Below are 10,413 nucleotides of genomic sequence, written 5' to 3'. Positions count from 1 at the left end.
AAAAAGGCACATGACGCAACTTTCAAGCTAAACGCAATCGAGCAGTCCGATATAGAAGGAAACAGAGCTACCGCACGTAAACTTTACTTTGCGAGCGTGATGCTAGCGTGTTTTTGAATAAGGGAGCGTGGGACGACGTCTATGTGACAAAGTTTCGTTCCCATACTGAAGGAAGACGACTTTGATGACGTCAGTCATAAAGAGGAAGATGAGGACGGTTTACCGTGCTTACTACAATTATGTTGTTTTTTTTTTAACAGAGCTGTGTTGCGAGCGTGTTGCTAGTAGCGTTTTGCTACCCTTCACAGGCACGGTTTGGGATGAAAGTTATAATATTATTATTAAAGCTTTGAAAACTCTCTCGGTATACCGTCTTAACCATATATAATATGCATTTGCAACTGTATATTTTTGTAATGTATTTATTTGAGACACTTATTCCTATTATGGTTCAGATCCTACCTCTCAGATAGGACACACTGCGTTAAATATGGCGAATTGACATCTGAGCCATTTAGTGTTACTTGTGGTGTTCCGCAGGGTTCAGTGCTTGGCCCCCTTCTCTTCAGCATTTATATGCTTCCACTAGGTGATATTATTCGTAAGTACAATATCAGTTTCCATTGCTACGCAGATGACACTCAACTCTATCTCCCGATGGAGGAATCTGCCACACTAAACTGTGGAACTTTGGAGGCCTGCCTCACTGAGATAAAAGAGTGGATGTCACTCAATTTCCTGCGTCTTAACCCTGAAAAGACTGAAATGTTAGTTATTGGTCCTTCTAAGTCCCGTGACTTATTCTCTAAAACCGCAGTGAACTTGGACAATTGCCACATCACACAGAGTGATTCACTTAAAAATTTAGGTGTCATTTTCGACCCTGATCTGTCCTTTCAAACACATGTGAAGAAAATTACTAGAACCGCTTTCTTCCATCTCCGTAACATTGCTAAAATTCGTCCTATACTTTCTCAGTCGGATGCGGAAATCATAATTCATGCGTTTGTTACCTCCCGTCTCGACTACTGTAATGCACTACTTTCCGGTCTTCCGATGACCAGACTCAAGAGTCTTGAGCTGGTACAAAATGCTGCAGCGAGGCTTTTAACAAGGACAAAAAAGTACGATCACATCACCCCAATTTTGGCTAACCTGCATTGGCTCCCTGTTAGCCTAAGATGTGATTTTAAGGTTCTCCTACTACTATACAAAATCATACATGGACTTTCCCCCTCATATCTTTCAGATCTGATCTCCCCCTATGTCCCGGCCCGAAGCCTTCGTTCCGAGAGCGCCGGTCTCCTGGTGATCCCAAGAGCCAAGAAGTGTTCCGCTGGTTCGAGAGCGTTCTCCATCCGGGCACCGGTGTTGTGGAATGCTCTTCCCCCTGAGATCCGATCTGCAACCTCGGTGGAAATGTTTAAATCTAGGCTTAAAACTCACTTCTACTCTATAGCATACGAGTAACCTAATCTTATATGTAATAACTTGTGAAGCCCTTAGAGACTAATTGTGATTAAGGGCTATACAAATAAAAATGACTTGACTTGACTTGATTCTGATATGTTTTGCACGGGCGAATGAAAAAGAAGGGGCGGAACAAACGCGGGCTGACGGGAAGTGGAATAAAGGTGAGACGTGTTTGTGGACGCGGCCGACAATAGTGGATATATATTTTTCCCACCCTTACCTTTGGAAATATACACTTTTTTCCTTGGATTACTTTCAACGGGCACCTGGACTCTGCAGGTCTGCATTAAATCTTAAGTACCGGTATCAATGGACTGTATCGGGTATGGGTTAATTTCGTGTTTGTATTGCGTTTTTTCAATGTGGGCGCACGCGGCTAATATACGGGTGCGGCTCGTGTATGTACAAAATTGGTTTTCCTCCCGAAATGTGGTGGGTGCGGCTTATAATCAGGTGCGCTCTATAGTCCGGATTTTACAGTATATATAATATATGTAATATATATATATATATATATGGTCGGCCTCATCTCTAAAGGGGACGAGGCAGCATACAGGGATGAGGTGGAGTCACTGACAACGTGGTGTTCGAAAAACCACCTCATACTGAACACCACAAAAACCATACTGGACTTCAGGAAGAAAGGTAGGAACCCACCACCACTCGTTATAAAAGGAGACTGTGTAGAGAGAGTCCACTCTTTCAAATTCCTGGGTGTGCACATCTCCGATGACCTCTCCTGGTCTGCAAACACCAGAGCGGTGGTAGGGAAGGCCCAGCAGCGACTCAATTTCCTGAGAGTGCTCAGGAAAAATCATCTTAAACAGCAGCTGCTGGTGTCCTTTTACAAAGCCACAGTGGAGAGCATTCTGACATACAGCATTACGGTGTGGCATGCTGGGTGCACGGCAGCAGACAGCAAAACACTTCAGAGGGTCATCAACTCAGCCCAGAGAATCGTTGGTTGCTCTCTACCCAGTCTGGAGGACATTGCCTAAATACATATCCACTATTGTCCGCCGCATCCACAAACATTACAAAAATATACAGTTGCAAATACACATTATACATGGTTACACATATTTACAAAGAAAGACGGTACACGGAGAGAGTTTTCAAAGCTTTAATAATAATAATATAACTTTCATCCCAAATGGTGCCTGTGACAGGGCAGTTAATGGTAGCAACACGCTAGCAACACGATCGCAACACAGTAAACGGCTCTGTTAAAAAAACATACCGTACTTGTAAAAATCACGGTAAACTGTCCTCATCTTCTTCCTTAGAACTGAAGCCATCAAAGTCGTCTTCCTCAGTGTCTGAAAGAAACATATAGACGTCGTCCCACGCTCCCTTATTCCAAAACACGCTAGCAACACGCTCGCAACACAGTAAACGGGTCTGGTAAAAAAAACATACCGTACTTGTAAAAACCGTCCTCATCCTCCTCATGTGTTGCGTCATGTGCCTTTCTTTTTGCAATTTGCATGATGAGGATATGTCTACGCTAATTTAATTTGTGCACAAGCCAAGAAGTTGCAGTCTTCCTCTGCGCATATATTCCACCGGTCTAAATCTTACCTTTTGTATTCGAGCGCCGCTGGCGGCCCTTAGAAAAATTACATAAATTGGTCGCATCACTGAATAAACCGCAGGGTTGAAAGTTTGGGAAAAAAGTAGCGGATTGTAGTCCAGAATTTACGGTAATTTTTAAAATTGTTCTCATTAGTTCTTTTTTTTAGTTGATGGATTTTTTTCTTATGTAAAAATACCATTTATGCAGAACAGTTTAAAATAGATCAAAACGATAATGATAACGAAAGATAAAAAAAAAAAATTCACTCGACGACAACGATACGCTCAAAACAGGACACGGGCACTTTATTATGACTTGTCTTTCACAACAAACAAAAACATTCAGAAGAGTTTTGAGGATAGACTGCTAGCTAGCAAGCGCTGGCCTCAAACTGCCAACGCATCAAGCCACAACAACAACAACAAAAAACAGAAAAACAAAAACGTGTCGACAAATGGTGCCGCCAACACACCTTCAGAAGTGGCTGCTTTGGATCGCTGACTCGACACTCTTTTCCGTCTTTCACGATTTGCACGCCGCGAATGAGGACACAGAATTTAACGCGACTTGCTACTTTCTTTAATTTGTCTTTATTACGATTACGATCGGAGTAATCTAAATCTTTTTATTCGGACTATTCATATCGGCCGTATTACGACTATTCTCTGCATGTTAACATACTCATCTCATCTCATTAGCTACACCGCTTATCCTCAGTAGGGTCGCGGGGATGCTGGAGTCCATCCCAGCAATCATCGGGCAGTGAGCAGGGGACACCCCGAACTGGTTGCCAGCCAATCACAGGGCACACGGGGACAGACAACTCACTCGCTCATTCACACCTAGGGACAATTTGGACCGGCCAATTCACCTGAACTGCATGTTTTTGGAATGTGGGAGAAAACCGGAGTGCCCGGAGGAAACCCACGCAAGCACGGGGAGAACATACAAACTCCGCACAGTAAGGCCAGGAGCTGGATTTGAACTCACACAGGGGAGGTTCCCAAGACCTTAAAACTGTGCCGCCGTGCTGCCCATGTTAACATACTGTCGTGCTTATTTTTGAGTTAGCCAGAGTTAGCCTCTGGAACACAGGTGTCCAACTCACGGCCCGCGGGCCACATCCGGCCCGGCATACAATTATATCCGGCCCGCGAAATCCTTTTATAGACATCTACTATAATGGCCCGGTCTATGAAACGCTGATAACTTTCAAATTATACTCGGTTACTAAAAACCACAATGGCCGAGAAAATTATGTAAACTGACATTGCCGGTAAATCTCTCATTAGCTACACCGCTTATCCTCAGTAGGGTCGCGGGGGGTGCTGGAGCCCATCCCAGCAATCATTGGGCAGTGGGCAGGGGACACCCTGAACTGGTTGCCAGCCAATCGCAGCATTACAAGACAAAACTTGTAGAATTTTAACTCACCCCATTTCCGACATGGCGACTGTAAATAAAAAAGGAAAGTTGACTGTGAGGGCCGCCGCTTCTAAGAAAAGTGGAAATTGTAGTATTTTTTTCACTGGAATTCAAAACAACTGTGTCTGGCTAATTTTCCAAGAGACTGCGGCTGTTATCAAAGAATATAATATTAAGAGGCACTGCCAGACAAAACATGCTGACTACTAAAATCTAACTGAAAACAAACGCTGCAAGTCAATTGAAAATGCTACAAATTGTTAGGAATTAAATATTAAAATGTATCGTTTACCAATTAGTTATCTATCCGACATTTTCACACCGGAGCAGATTTCCTTTCATAAACAATTTAACTAAGTGAACTCCATCGAATATGGCCGAATTAGCCGGATTAGTGTCGCACGAGTCTCTGTGAAACCCTCTCTTCAAGTCTTCTCGCTTCTCCTCTTGGCCCACGTCTTTCCGCAAGATGGTGTCCCGGCTCCTCCCATGGGCGTGCCAGGGTAGCCCCACGTGGGCTCCACCACCTCGCCTCGATTCCTGGAAATCTCAAAACACCAGAGTGTTTCTCAAAACATTGCCTGCCGTCCTCCCTCATCAGGGCCCCTCCGCGTCTGAAGATCAAGAAGATCGGAGAAGATCGAGGGAGAAAAAAGGCTCGACGAAGACTCGAGCGACAATAATTCGGCTAGTTCGATGGAATTCACTTAGTTTATTATTTAAGAAATTAAATCGAGTCAGATAACTCATTCGAACAATTTGGTAAACGCTAGATTTGATAATGACTACATTTTGTGCAAGCTTGGGGAGTAACGGAATACATGGAGCGGCAAAAATGATGTTGGCAAGCCGTTCGGATTGATTGTCATTTTGTTTCTGTCGCATTTTATGTTAGTTTGATCAAAGAGATCAAAGCCAGGAGAGAAAGCTTACCACGTGTTGTGAGTCATCATTTTATTCCTATTTAGTTTCTTTAGTTTCTGGGCGGCAGTGGCTCAGTGGGTAGAGCGCCTGTCTTGGGATCAAGAGATCGCAGTTTGAATCCCAGCTCCTCCGTGTTACATGTCGAAGTGTCTTTGGGTAAGACACTGAACCCCTAATACCCCCAATATGCAGGTTAGCGCCTCACATGGCTGCACGGCCGCTATTGGTAAATGTAAAGCGCTTTGAGAAGTCTTGACTTGAAAAGCGCTATATAAATGCAGGTAATTTCGTTTCATTTCATTTCATTTTGTCTTTTTTTAGCATATTTGGTATTGGAGTAATCCAAAAGTCATTGAAAGTAATCCAGTGAAAGTAACCCTACCCAACCCTGGCTATATTTTGAATGGTAAATGTTTATATAAGTATGTTCGAGGCTTGTATAAGTCACATGTATTGTTTTGTACTAAAAAATAAACAGTTCATAAAATTATATGCTGTATAAAGTTGAATAAAGTTAAGTCTAACTTACTTTTGGAAGATGAGCTTCAAGAGTTAGGCGACTTCCTCCTCCCTGGTAAAAAGTGGCCGGAAAAAAAAACGATCCGACCATTTTCTCGACAGCATCAAGCGTCCATATTCCACTTTCATTTCAAAATAAACGGTTTACCTCTTCTTTACACTTTACACCAATTGTATTGAATGGATGCACGAGATATCAAACAATAAAAATGTCAAAGTGCTGGAGAAACAGTGTAAATGTTTACACACAACCTAGGAAGAGGAAGCGGAGTTCTTCTTCGGGGTGGATGCTGGGTGTGTCACGGTTGTCCACTGCCCCCTATTGGCCCCGCCCGTTTTGCGCCAGCTGCGGCTCGTTGACTGATGGGCTTCCCTCCTATTTAACTACGCATCTTTTGGTTTACTAGGGTCCAATGTTCCCTGTAATTTTCCACGGGTCTGAGCATTCACACAAAGTCAGTGAGCAACGCTTGAAACAACAGTGAGCAACGGCAATCCCAAGTGTGGCAACTAAATCAATATCAAACAGGTCCAAAACTTGACATCACGTTACATTTTGCTGAGTTTCCAGCAATGCAAAATTATTTTTCACTTTTGAATGAATTGACTCATGCACGATTGCAAAGGTTGCAGGGCCTACAAACTTCATTTGTTTTTACAATTCTTTCACAAGATATCCATTTTTTTTTTATTCCTGGTATCTTTTGTCGCTTAATACTAACAATTTTTGGGGCTTATTTAGTCGGTTGCACGATACACAACTGTATTTAATCACATTTTTTAGTGGAAGTACAATGTTGGCAACAAGATTAACCTTATATAATTGGAAATTATTTGAATGCAACACAAACTTTTTCCTCTTTTTCCTTGTTTTTTTTCTCCTTTTCTCCTTTTAAAAAAAATCTCATTGTGTTTATTTTTTCCTAGCTGTTACTTTTTTTCTTGCTATTTTGTTCTTTATTACCCATTTTCCCTTTATTTGCTTCTTTCTTTTCTTCTGGCTTTTTTTCTGAGTTTTTCCTGCTCTTTTTTTTCTCTTTTTCTCTCCTTTTGTTTTGTTTTCTTCTCAGCTTTTCACTACTTTTTCATTTTTTTACTTTTTGCTCTATCCCCCCAATTCTCTTAAGTCATTTTGAGTATATTTTTACGCAATATTTGGTCATGTAGGGATTAAAGAAGCAAAAACCACCTGAAGAGCCGTTTAGGACCCGAAAGAGCCGGTTCTTTTTAGTGAGCCGAGCCGTAGAAGCCGGTTCTCGAAAAACTCTACTGACTTTACTCAACTTTGTTCTACTTCGACATTGACTACAAAATACGCATTTAGGACACAGCGTTAGGGAAACCCGTGTATTTTTACCTTCATGCACTGTATCTTCGACTTAATTCGCTTATTAATTAGCAATTTCGAGTCCTCATTTTTGTGCGCTGGCTAGATTTTCTTGTGCGCTGAGAATGTGCGGGCAGTGCGCGATTGCGCACGGGCGCAGCTTAGAGGGAACATTGCTCTAAAGTGAAAAAAATACTCAAAAAAGTTCATGTCATTAACAATCACGACTTCCCACCGCTGTTGGTCCAGATCTCGTCAGGTGTCAACCTGATTCTAGCGAGTGACGGTAATCCGGCAGGGGTACGACGGCCATGTGGCGGTAAAACGCCGAGGGCACCGCAAGGGTGTGGAGGTCCAAGTGCCACTAAACCAAAGCGACGGCGATTGTCACTGAGCCTGAGCGGGATTCGAACCCTCAGGCGCCATCCACCATGCTCATCTGAAAGGTGTCTTCATACCGCCGGGGTGTTTGATGCTCTTGTTGTTTTTGGGACACCGATTGTCAAGACTGGAGATGTGTTTTTTTGTGCTGTAAATCTCTGAGACAGGTCGAGCAATATGAAGAGTGTTGTTTCTATTGCATTGCGAGCAATAGTTCATTACCCAGAGCTTTTCGGTGCACAAAAAAAAAGCCAGCTCACAAAAATCAGGACTCGAAATTGCTAATTAAGAAGCGAATTAAGTCAAAGTTACAGTGCATGAAGGAAAAATACACGGGTTCCCCTGACGCTGTGTTCTAAATGCGTTTTTTTGAAGTCAAAGTCGAAGTAGAACGAAGTTGAGTAAAGTCAGTAGAGTTTTTCGAGAACCGGCTTCTACGGCTCGGCTCACTAAAAAGAACCGGCTCTTTCGGGTCCCAAACGGCTCTTCAGGTGGTTTTTGCTTCTTTAATCCCTACATGACCAAATATTGCGTAAAATTATACTCAAAATGACTTAAGAGAATTGGGGGGATAGAGCAAAAAGTAAAAAAATGAAAAAATGAAAAAGTCGTGAAAAGCTGAGAAGAAAACAAAACAAAAGGAGAGAAAAAGAGAAAAAAAAAGCAGGAAAAACTCAGAAAAAAAGCCAGAAGAAAAGAAAGAGGCAGATAAAGGGAAAAAAGGTAAACGAAGTTGAGTAAAGTCAGTAGAGTTTTTCGAGAACCGGCTTCTTCGGCGCGGCTCACTAAAAAGAACCGGCTCTTTCGGGTGTAATGTCATTTAGCATGTTTATGTGCAAGGGATAGTAGGTGTATGATGGGATTTTATCTGATATTCGTAATATCAGAATATTCTCCTACTGGACTGCTTATTGTGAAACTGTTAGTAGACTGCTAATAGTCTGGATAATAGCAAGGAATAGTCAGAGTAAGATCAGAAAGTTGCCAATATCCAGGATTATTAACTACAGCATTCAGTGCATTTACTTGGAAGGAATGTTCGGAATATGATCAGATTCTAGCTGATATCCGGTATATTAGAATTGCTTTTGTTGTCATTACCGATTGCGAGCACTTGCGACTGCTAATTGGCGCCATCAGCCTGGACAGCTGATTGGCTGACGCTCTCTTTTTAAACCCTCAGCTCCCAAGAGGAAGCCGTCAGATCGTTATGCGAACTGTTGCCACCAGCTCAGTAAGCCTTTTCGTCCGACTCTGTTCCTGCCCTGTTTTTCTCTGCCTGATTTTCGTTGCCAACCTGTTTCCGGACCTGACTTCTCCCCGTTCTGCCTGCCTGTTACCTGACCTGTTTTGCCCCGTTACCTGCCTGCCTTCTGTTACCGACCTCGTTTCCGAACTTGACATCGCCTTTGCGCTCCAGTCCCGGCCAGCGACTCGTGATTCCCGCCTGTCTCCGATCCTCCTCGCTAGACACAGAAGTGCCACTTCCGCATCGCCTGCTCCCCTTATCGTGGAAGCAAGCCCCGCTCTCCCTCCTTATTAATAAAAACTGAGAAAACGAGCGCTATTGGGTCCTGTGTCCGTTTCTGGTTTGTGACAGCTTTTATTAAGACTGTCCGAATAAAGTTTGTTTTTCCCATCATTGTCGAAATACTCATTCTCTTAAACCCATTCGATTTGTTTGATCCTTGATCAGGGTTGGGTAGGGTTACTTTAACTGGATTACTTTCAAATACTTTTGGATTACTCCAATACCAAATATGCTAATAAAAGACAAAAGAAACTAAATATGAATAAAATGACAAAATTTTGTGCAGGCTTGGGGAGTAACGGAATACATGGAAGGGCAAAAATGATGTTGGCAAGCTGTTTGGATTTATTCGCATTTTATGTTAGTTTTGCCGCAGATCAAAGAGATCAAAGCCAGGAGAGAAACCTTACCACGTGTTGTGAGTCATCATTTTATTCATATTGAGTTTCTTTTGTCTTTTTTAGCATATTTGGTATTGGAGTCATCCAAAAGTAATTGAAAGTAATCAAGTTAAAGTAACCCTACCCAACCCTGCGGAAACCCATTCGATTTGTTTGATCAGGGTTGGGTAGGGTTACTTTAACTGGATTACTTTCGATTACTTTTGGATGACTCCAATACCAAATATGCTAATAAAAGACAAAAGAAACTAAAAATGAATAAAATGATGACTCACAACACGTGGTAAGCTTTCTCTCCTGGCTTTGATCTCTTTGATCTAAAACTCAAGAGTCTTACCTTTCAAAATAGACCAAAACCGTCCATATTCTCCAACAGGTTTGGGTAGGGTTACTTGAACTGGATTACTTTCAATTACTTTTGGATTACTCCAATACCAAATATGTTAATAATAGACAAAAGAAACTAAATATAAATAAAGTTACTCAATTTTGTGCAGGCTTGGGGAGTAACGGAACACATGGAAGGGCAAAAATGAGGTTGGCAAGCTGTTTGGATTTATTTTCATTTCGTTTCTGTGGTATTTTATGTTCGTTTTGCCGGAGATCAAAGAGATCAAAGCCAGGAGAGAAAGCTTACCACGTGTTGTGAGTCATCATTTTATTCATATTGAGTTTCTTTTGTCTTTTTTAGCATATTTGGTATTGGAGTCATCCAAAAGTAATTGAAAGTCATCAAGTTAAAGTAACCCTACCCAACCCTGTCCTTGATGCACATAATAAAACAGGAAAATTGGAATTCGTTGGGTAGAAGTTGACGAGACCACCAACGAACGTCCCATTTTCACCAAACACATTT

This window comes from Urocampus carinirostris, chromosome 12, assembly GCF_059441175.1.
Source record: "Urocampus carinirostris isolate Australia breed hairy pipefish chromosome 12, RoL_Ucar_1.0, whole genome shotgun sequence".
Classification (NCBI taxonomy): domain Eukaryota; kingdom Metazoa; phylum Chordata; class Actinopteri; order Syngnathiformes; family Syngnathidae; genus Urocampus; species Urocampus carinirostris.
This window is presented reverse-complemented; position numbering follows the sequence as displayed.